Source organism: Geotrypetes seraphini, chromosome 1, assembly GCF_902459505.1.
Source record: "Geotrypetes seraphini chromosome 1, aGeoSer1.1, whole genome shotgun sequence".
Classification (NCBI taxonomy): Eukaryota; Metazoa; Chordata; class Amphibia; order Gymnophiona; family Dermophiidae; genus Geotrypetes; species Geotrypetes seraphini.
In genome coordinates, this window is record NC_047084.1 from 174,310,540 (window position 1) to 174,320,963 (window position 10,424).

Genomic DNA, 10,424 nt, shown 5'->3' on the forward strand with positions numbered 1-10,424 from the left:
GTGGATGCCTTTTCCATTTACACACTCTCCTCCTAATTTTAGAAAGTTGCACACCAAAATTTCCAACTAACGTGCAACTTTGCACATACAGGATACAGTCAGTTGCATAAATTAATAGAGTAATTAGATGCTAATTAGCCTTAATAATCAATTATTGGCTATACCTGGTATTAATTGCCATCCAAGCAGGTCATGAACATTCCTTCAAAGGACCTTCAGATATATAAGCTTCCTGATCCAAGCACAGAGTAATATGGATCTACTGCTCATCCTCATTAGTCCTCAGTTATTTTTTTAAAATTTGTTTTAAAACATAATTTTCTTTCATAGTCCAATAGGATAACTTCACTCATTCAGATATCAAAATGATATACAGTAAAACCTTGGATTGCGAGTAACTTGGTTTGCAAGTGCTTTGCAAGACAAGCAAAACAATTAAATTTTAACTTGATATACAGTACAAAGTCTTGCACTACAAGTACATACAGTATACACACATCACAACTGAGCTGATGGTTCTTCTCTCTCTGACGCTCCAGGAGTGTAGTGATTGTTCTAAATGAGCAAAGTCTTGCAATACAAGTTTTTGGGTTGTGGAGTGAATCGTCTGAGTTTCCATTATTTCTTATGGGAAAATTTGCTTTGATATACGAGTGCTTTAGATTACAAGTATGCCACTGGAACGAATTATGCTTGCAAACCAAGGTTTTACTGTACTTATCTTCAGCTTCAGCTTTATTTAACTATGGTATTGCAGCATTTTTATTATACACAGATCATTCAGCACATAAATAACAGCTCTATATGCATGTAAAAGCCGTACATGTCCATGCTCTTCCCATGTAGCTCTCTCTGTGGATGCCTTTTCCATTTACACACTCTCCTCCTAATTTTATGTTTTGCTCTATCGGCTGCATTAGGAAGACACACACTGCCTTTAAGCTTATATATCTGAAGCTCCTTTCAAGGAATGTTCATGACATGCTTATTTAAAGATTAGTGGGAAGATATATGTAATGAATTGATTGATAGCTTCATAGCTGTAGCTATATAAGACCAAGTATACCTGTAAAGCAGGGGTTTCCAACCTGCGGCCCAAGGGCCACATGCGGCCCCGTGAAGTATTTTGTGTGGCCCCGGTCGAGGGCGATGCAGTGTTTTCCTCTGCTGCCCCCATGTGTTTAATGTCTTGCCGGCTCCCTCCTCTGTCTTGTTTCAGCGTTTGCGCATTTGTGTGGCCTCAGAAACATTTTTTTCGGCCAATGCAGCCCAGGGAAGCCAAAAGGTTGGACACCCCTGCTGTAAAGCTTCATTCTAATGTTCATCCTCAGAACTTGTCCTCAGTATTGTTATTAGTAGGCTACACATAAAAAATTATATCAATCAGCCTTTAAAAATACTCTCAATATATACAGGGTGCCCACAAAAACACTCCTTGATTTTAAATGGTTACAAAATCAGAACTTATTGGAATATGTTTATAAATAAGATGACAGCAAATACAAGTCCCAAAAAGCACGGTTAGCAAGATCTTGCACAATCGCTTGCACTTTCACCCTTATACGCTGCAATTGGTGCAGAAGTTACAATCTTCAGACAATGAAATGCGACAAAATGACCAGGTGCTCCTCAAGTGGCCCCCCCCCGAGATCACCCGTCATTACTGTTTGTGACTTTTTCCTTTGGAGGTATGTGAAAGACCCGCAACTATGGATGATCTGCAGGAGCGCATCTCTGAAGCTATAAATGCAATCACGCTGGATATGCTTCGGAGAGTCTGGTCCGAGCGCGATTATCACATCAAAGTTTGCTGAGTAACAGGCGGGGGCGCACATCGAGTGTATGTAATCAACAGATACCGTATGAAACTTTATGAGTTGATGAAACTATAGCCTCAAAGGTGAAAGAATATTCCGATAAATTTTGATTTTGTAACCATTTAAAATCAAGGAGTGTTTTTGTGGGCACCCTCTATAATTAACGTGACCATTTATTTTTTCCCTCAAAACGGGACCCCCCCCAAGGATCCCGAAACCCCCCCCAGTACCTTTTTTTAAACCCGGTGGCTGCCCCTGTCCTGATGTCTTCCGTCAGTGGCAGAGTGGCGCGCCTGCCTAGTCCCGCGCCGCTCACTGAATGGCTGCGGGACTTGCAAGAATTGATGGCAGCCATTCAGTGAGCAGCGTGGGACCAGGCAGGCACGCCGCTCTGCCGCTGCCAGAAGACATCAGGACAGGAGGCAGCCGCTGGTATTAAAAAAATGTACCGGGGGGGAGGGCTGTATTCGCTACTGCACTTCTTTCTTCAGTGGGCCGCTAAAAACGGGACATTTCAGCGTCTCGAAGCCGTGCTTGGGGACAACGGGACAGGCTGCCTAAAAAAGGGATGGTCCCGTTCAAAACGGGCCTTATGGCCACGTTATGTATAATAGAGTGTTTAGAACTTTGGAGTCATTTTTCTCCGAATTCCATTTTTGGGACTTTTATCATTCTTTGCTCTTACTCTTCAAGTGGTATGCACCTTTGAGGTGCACATCTATCTCATGTACAGGGAAGGCGGTCCGCCCCAGGCGCCATGTTGGGGGGGGCGCTGGCAGCTCTCCTCCTCTCCCTACCCCTCCCCTCACCACGCACCTGCCCCCCTTCCCTTCTCTCGTGCCTTTAGTTGTTCACCACCGTGAGCAACAGCTGTTAACGTGCTCCTTGCGACCATATCCTCTCTCCTGCTTACGTCACTTCCAGGGGCTGTGCATAGGACACCAGTGGGAGAGACGACGGGGTCGCGAGAAGTATATTGAAATTCTTGTTGCGCGCTGCGGCGAACAACTAGAGGGAAGGGGGAGGGAAGTTGGCGCGCTTGCAGCAGGGGGATCGGGAAAGGAGCGGGAGTGGGGGAAGGGCGCCTCTTACCCTCACTACGCCACTGGCCTTATGCTATGCCAGACATTGCTTCAGAGGTACTTTTAGGGAAGCTCAGGAAGGCAAGACAGGATGCTGTCTTTAAGCAGAAGGGGAAGACACTGTGCTATGACAGAAGAGGTGTTTGTAATTATCTGAAGGTGCAAAAGTGTTCCTGTGAAGCCTGTCCAGCTTTCCTCCTTTCCAGCTTTCCAAGTGACAGCTGGTGGAATTCTTTGACGAAGAGCGGAGCAGCACACAATGAACGACCTAAGAAAAATGCATCCAGTGTATGAATTAATTCCCAAAAAACCCGGAGGTGTTTCCTTGTTAATAGCCAGCTAAGTCACCAAAATAAGCACATACGTCCAGACAGAATCAATTGGTATTATGAAATAATGCATTCGGCACTATTTACTAAAGTGCGATAAGGTTTTGCAGTTACCACATGTTAATTGACAAAATTAGCATACAAAGCTAGATTCTAAGTATGGCGCCTAAAAGAACATCAGTGGCCAAAAACCAATACTCAGCGCTATTCTACTCTATAAAACCTGCTTAGAGTTAGGCACGGTTTATAGAATAGCACTTGCGCCTGGGAACCATGCCTAACTGTAGGCGCATCCATTTGCACCAACTGAAACATTAGGAGTGGTTCCCCCTTATTATATAAATCCAATTAATACCCCCAATCTGCCCATTACCCTCCTGTTTCCACGTCCCCTGTTATGACTTGTGTGTAAAATTTAGGTGCAGATCCCACGCCTACATGTAGAAACATAGAAACATGACGGCAGATAAAGGCCAAATGGCCCATCTAGTCTACCCATCCGCAGTAAACATGATCTCTTTCTCTCTCTCTGAGAGATCCCACTTGCCTATTCCAGGTCCTCTTGAATTCAGACACGCCTTGAATTCAGACAAACCTGCAATTTTTAATTAAAACTAATTAGCCCCAATAATTGCTCATTAAAAGATCCCAATTATTGGTGCTAATTGGCTCATTAGTCAAATTAAAATTGAACATGCAAATTGGGTGAATGGCTCAGGCACAGACTAGAAGAGTGATATTTAAAAAGAAAAGCACACACTAGAAGCCTATGGCATCTGCATCAGCCCCACCTTCCTCCTTCCCTCCCTAAATCAAACCTCCAATGTCTGGTGTCTACTGGCACCCCCCACCTGACTAACCCTAAACCTGTCACTTTCCATTTAAGAAAAAAAAAACGAGAGGGCACTCGCTAAAGTTAGAAGGGAAAAGATTCCGTACAAACGTAAGGAAGATCTTCTTCACCCAGAGAGTGGTGGAGGTCTGGAACGCTCTTCCCGAGGCTGTTATAGGGGAGAGCACCCTTCAGGGATTCACGACAAGGTTGCATAAGTTCCTACTGGAACAGAACATATGCAAGTAAGCCTAGACTCAAGTAGGACACTGGTCTTTGACCTAAGGGCCACCGCGTGAGCAAACTGCTGGGCACAATGGACCACTGGTCTGACCCAGCAGCAGCAAATCTTATGTTCTTACCCTTCCTTCCATGCCTAACTGAAAAAACTAACCCATCCCCTGGTGTCTATTGGGAGGAGTGTGTGGCGCATTGGTTGGAGCTACAGCCTCAGCACCCTGGGGTTGTGGGTTCAAACCCCGTGCTGCTCCTTGTGACCCTGGGCAAGTCACTCAGTCCTCCATAGCCCCAGGTACATTAGATAGATTGTGAGCCCACTGGGACAGATAGGGAAAATGCTTGAGTATCTGATTGTAAAACCGCTTAGATAACCTTGATAGGCGGTATATAAAAACCTAATAAACTTGAAACTCCCCTTGCCTCTCATTACTCAAAAAACTAATCTCTGATGTCTAATTGTCCAGCGGCTGCAGAATAAAGACATCCAGGACACACCAACGACAGCAGGCTCACTCGTTGCCACTGTCCAAAGATTTAAAATGAGAGCGGCCGGGGAGGAGGTAGGTGGGGGAGGCAGAATGCGGGAGAGCCATCTCTTCTGATGGATCGCCAATCTTTAGGAGGGGCCATGGCGCCTGTGGCCACCCCGTTCCAACGCCCAGGCTTTCACGGTAGCACAATCCTTGAGTACGCCACCGCCTCACACAAAGTTTAGTAGCATGAGGGTCAAGATCTTTATTGCCCCACAAAGAGAGCAAAACAGTCAAACGGTGACACTCACAGCTTCATTTTTAGAATATCGTTCAGAGCTCATTTTTATTTGGCAACCTAATATGGGTGCCATTTACTGAATCCAGCCCTTACTGTACAATAACTGCATTGCAGAAAACACAATAGAGTTAGCACTGCCTCATATTGAGGTGATGTTAACTGGTTCACTTTATCTGCAAGGTTAACAGGTAATAATACACAGTAACTACACAGCCCCTGCCCACTTCCCAATTAGGAAATTAACACAAGAATTGTTGTTCACTATACAGGCACCACGCTGTTAGCGCATGCTAATACTCACATTACCCACTCAGCACATTTTAGTAAGTAGGTTTTTATAGCTAGGGCTATCGGATGTCCGGATTTCCCCGGACCTGTTCTCCTTGTCGAGGACATGCCCAGGGGTCCGGATGGCTTTTCAAAACCCGACACTTTGTCTGGATTTTGAAAAGCTACCCGTCAGAGTCGCATCAGGAAGGGGCATCCGCACATGCCCAGACCCAACACGGTGACATCACGCGCGTGTGCACGCATGCACAGATGCCGTCTGGGGAGGGCTAGGGGTGGAATTGAGCAGAACAGGGCGGGACTGGGGGAGGCGTGGCCATGGGTCCGGATATTCCTTCGGGAAAATCTGGTAACCCTATTTATAGCACCTTGCACATGGACATCATCTTCTTCCAAATCTAATAAAAGTTAAGAGGAGAACAGTGAGGGAATTCAAAAAGGCGTGGGATGAATGCTATAATTTAAAGAACTAAAAGGCCAGTACTGGGCAGATTTGCACAGCCTAGGCCTTATTCTCTAACAGTGGCATAGTAAGGGAGTGGAAGTGGAGGGGGTGGTCCTCCCAGTGTGGCTACCGTCCTCCTCCCCACCCCCTCCTCCTGCTCCTTCCCCACCCCACCCCCATTGCTGCGCGCATGTGCCACTTCCCTTCCCCTGCACCCCTGTAACATTTGTGGCGCAAGCAGTACCTCCTAACCTGCTGTCGTGCCTGCGTCAGCTCCTCTTCCAATGTCACTTCCTGGACCCGCGTCTAGGAAGTGACATCAGAGGGAGTGCCCTCGCAGGCACGACAGCAGGTTGGGGGGTTATTGCTCCTGCCATGAACGTTACAGAGGCACGGGGGAAGGGAAGCAGGCGCTGGCATGCAGCAGTGGGGAGGAAGGGGAAGGAGTGTGTAGGGATGGGGGTGGCGGAGCAGTGGGTGGGGGAGGGGCACCACCACCCTAGGCACCTCTCACCCTCGCTACATCGCTGTTCTCTAACCGGCACCATTGTCTGTGGCCATGATCATGTGTCAGTCACATGATGGTGCCGGTTACAGAACCATGCCTCCGGCAAAGGTAGGTGCCAGAAATGTAGGCCAGGGTTTTCCAGGCCTACATTTTCAGCGCCTCCCTTTGAAGCGAATTGTGCCTCAATAGGCACTTTAGGCTGCCTAACGCCACTTCCGGCATTAGCCATGCCTACAGTATTGTAAGGTGGCCTAAAGTGCCCACAGAGGCATGATTCCGGCACCGATTTTTTGGGTGCTGGTAGGCACCTTGCAACTGAGTTAAAAATGCTGGGACTGCTGCTTTTTAATATATTAGTCAATGATCCAGAGATGGGAATAACTAACCCCCTCTTTTACTAACACATAACGTGGGTTTTAGCGCCGGCAGCGGCGGTAACTGTTCCGACGTTCATAGGAATTCGATGAGCATCGGAGCAGTTACTGCCGCTGCCGGCGCTAAAACACGCGCCATGCGTTAGTAAAAGAGGGGATAAATGTGCTAATGACACAAAGTTGTTAAATCGCATGAGGATTGTGAAAAACTGCAAGAGGACCTTGGGAGACTGGGCATCAAAATGGCAGATGAAGTATGTGGGAAAGAGGAACCCAGACTATAGCTACGTGATGCTGGGTTCTATGTTAGGAGTCACTGCCCAGGAAAAGGATCTAGGTTTCATTGTTGAGGATATGTTGAAACCCTCAGCTCAATGTGCGGCAGCGGCTAAGCAAGCAAATAGAATGTTAGGAATTATCAGGAAAGGAATGGAAAACAAAGATGAAAATGTTATAATGCCTCTGTTTTGCTCTATCAAATACTGTGTGAAATTCTGGTTGCCGTATCTTAAAAAAGATGTAGCGGAATTAGAAAAGTTACAGAGAACGGCGATGAAAATGATAAAAGGTTTGGGATGACTTCCCTATAAGGAGAGGCTAAAGTCTCGGTATAGCAAGATGTCACTATTTTGTGCCTCATGAATGTGAAGAACAGGCATTTGCAGGTTGGTGATGACAGGGTTAAAAGTGAAAAAGAAAACGTTGGTGGACTTTGCACCTCTTTAGCCCCTCCTCTGTTCAACTCCTCCCCCACCCACTGCCAAAGCTACTCATCCTCCTCCATCACCTTTCCAATCCCCAAACTGTATTTCATTCTCTTTTAAGAACATAAGAACATAAAAACATAAGCATTGCCTCCGCTGGGTCAGACCCGCGGTCCATCGTGCCCAGCAGTCCGCTCACGCGGCGGCCCAATAGGTCCAGGACCTGCACAGTAATCTTCTATCTATACTCTTCTATCCCCTTTTCCAGCAGGAAATTGTCCAATCCTTTCTTGAACCCCAGTACCATACTTTGCTCTATTACGTCCTCTGGAAGCGCATTCCAGGTGTCTACCACATGTTGGGTAAAGAAGAACTTCCTAGCATTTGTTTTGAATCTGTCCCCTTTTAACTTCTCCGAATGCCCTCTTGTTCTTTTATTTTTCGAAAGTTTGAAGAATCTGTCCCTCTCTACTCTCTCTATGCCCTTCATGATCTTGTAAGTCTCTATCATATCCCCTCTAAGTCTCCTCTTCTCCAGGGAAAAGAGTCCCAGTTTCTCCAATCTCTCAGCGTATGAAAGATTTTCCATCCCTTTTATCAGACGTGTCTCTCTCCTCTGAACCCTCTCTAGTAACGCTATGTCTTTCTTAAGGTACGGCGACCAATATTGGACGCAGTACTCCAGATGCGGGCGCACCATTGCCCGATACAACGGCAGGATAACTTCTTTTGTTCTGGTAGTAATACCCTTCTTGATTATACCTAGCATTCTATTCGCTCTCTTAGCAGCCGCTGCATTGTCGCACTACATTGTCAGCACAGATGAGACCCTGTAAGCATTTTTTAAAAAAATTAAAAATACTGCTTAGGCTGACCCTGTGGCCCAGTAGCATTGCGGAGCTTTGCTCCTTGGAAGATCCAGGTTTATTTTTTAGACCTGGCTTCTGCTCAGAGGACCAGCTGAGGATCCTGCAGAAACAGTATGAGGCTGTTATGCAATGGCGACATCTGGTGTTCAGTGTTAGGATGCACATGTACCTGTTTGTGAAAGTGGTACAATCTGACTCCTGACCACAGACCATCACTGGGAACGATGGGACATTTATAAAATAGGGGAAGCCCCCCAATATTTACAAATCAAGGCTCATGCTGAAACCCAACAGCAGCTGGTTCTGATTGACCTGGATCCCCAGAGAAGTCGGAGCAGTCAGGCTAAATTTAACACCATGTTTCCATTTTTGTTCAGGAGGAATGAACTCTGTTCAAAACATTCACTAAGTTACTACCACTTTTCAACTGCAAAAGGAGGCTCTTTATCCAAAATGTTTCTTAGAAATAACTTCTTGCAGAACAGGCTAGTGCTTTCAAAAAAACCAATCACACTTATGCTAATTTTTATTTACCCCCTCTTTCACTAAGGCGTGCTAGCCAATTTAGCACACGCTAAACACTAACGCGTCCATAGAATATAATGGGCGTGTTAGCATTTAGCACACACTATATCGGCTAACGCACCTTAGTAAACGGACTCTTATTTATTTATTTATTTAATTCATTTTCTTTCCCATTCTCCCTAAAGAGCTCAGAACGGGTTACAGGTTGACATACAGAATATACAGTTAACAGGTTACAATTTGCCATAGTTACAGTACAAGAACCTAAGAATAGCCTCACCGGGTCAGACCAATGGTCCATCAAGCCCAGTAGCCCATTCCCATGGTGGCCAATCCAGGTCACCAGTACCTGGCCAAAACCCAAGGAGAAGCAACATTCCATTATCTCAGAGTAAGCAAGATTCTAGAATCTCAAAGAGTAGCAACATTCCATGCTACCGATCCGGGGCAAGCAGTGGCTTCCCCCGTGTCTTTCTCAATAACAGACTATGGACTTTTCCTCCAGGAACTTATCCAAACCTTTCTTAAAACCAGCTACGCTATCCGCTCTTACCTCATCCTCTGGCAACGCATTCCAGAGCTTAACTATTCTCTGAGTGAAAAAATATTTCCTCCTATTGATTTTAAAAGTATTTCCCTATAACTTCATGGAGTGCCCCCTAGTCTTTGTAATTTTTGACGGAGTGAAAGATCAACCCACTTGTACCCGTTCTACTCCACTCAGGATTTTGTAGACTTCAATCGTATCTCCCCTCAGCCGTCTCTTTTCCAAGGTTTTTTGTGTTGGGGTTTTTTTTTTTTAATCTTTATTAATTTTCAAAGCTAATACAAAGTGCCATGAATTATATATACATTAATAACAAAATAAGCACTTAAATTTCATTAATAACAACGCAGAAAATAAATATTCCTCCCCTCCCATCCAACAATTTAATCAAGAAATGAAGCAGAAGGGGGAGGTAAGGCAATGCTGAGGGAGATGTTGAGGTCAGAGGAATGCTAGACTGCTGAGGTCAGAGAGGGAGGATGCTGGGGTATGGCTTGGGAAAGTTTTGGTCTTAGTATTTGTTTCTATCATAGTCCAAGGCTACAAAATAATAATCCAAAAAAAGTGCTACAATTCTGTGCAGCATGAGAAGCATTCTAAAACCTTGGTGGGCCATTTATGAAAAGGGCGTCTAAGTCCAGCTTGGACATTTCCCACAAGATGTCTAAAGTCAGGGTTGGAGAAACAGCCATTTTCAAAACCTCTGGACGTCCAACATTTTTTTTTTTAATCATCTACTTGGACGTCTTGGCCGCCAGATTGTCCAAACTTAGGACGCCTAACTTTATTCCCCATTTTTAATCACAAAAACATTCAAGTTTAAAACATCCAAATCTAGACCATTTGGACATGGGAGGGTCCAGCATTGTAGTGGACTGGCCACATGGACATGCCGATAGAGCAGTGGGGCGCTTTAGAGGGTGCTGCTGTGAACTTCACATAAACGGTGCTATGTGTACATCTTACCATAACCCCCTTCTAATGTAAGGTGAGCTCTCCAAAACTCACCTAAAACCTACTATGCCCATCTATCTACCACCTCAATAGCCCTTATGGCTGCAGCTGGCACCCATATTGCAGTATAATAGGATTT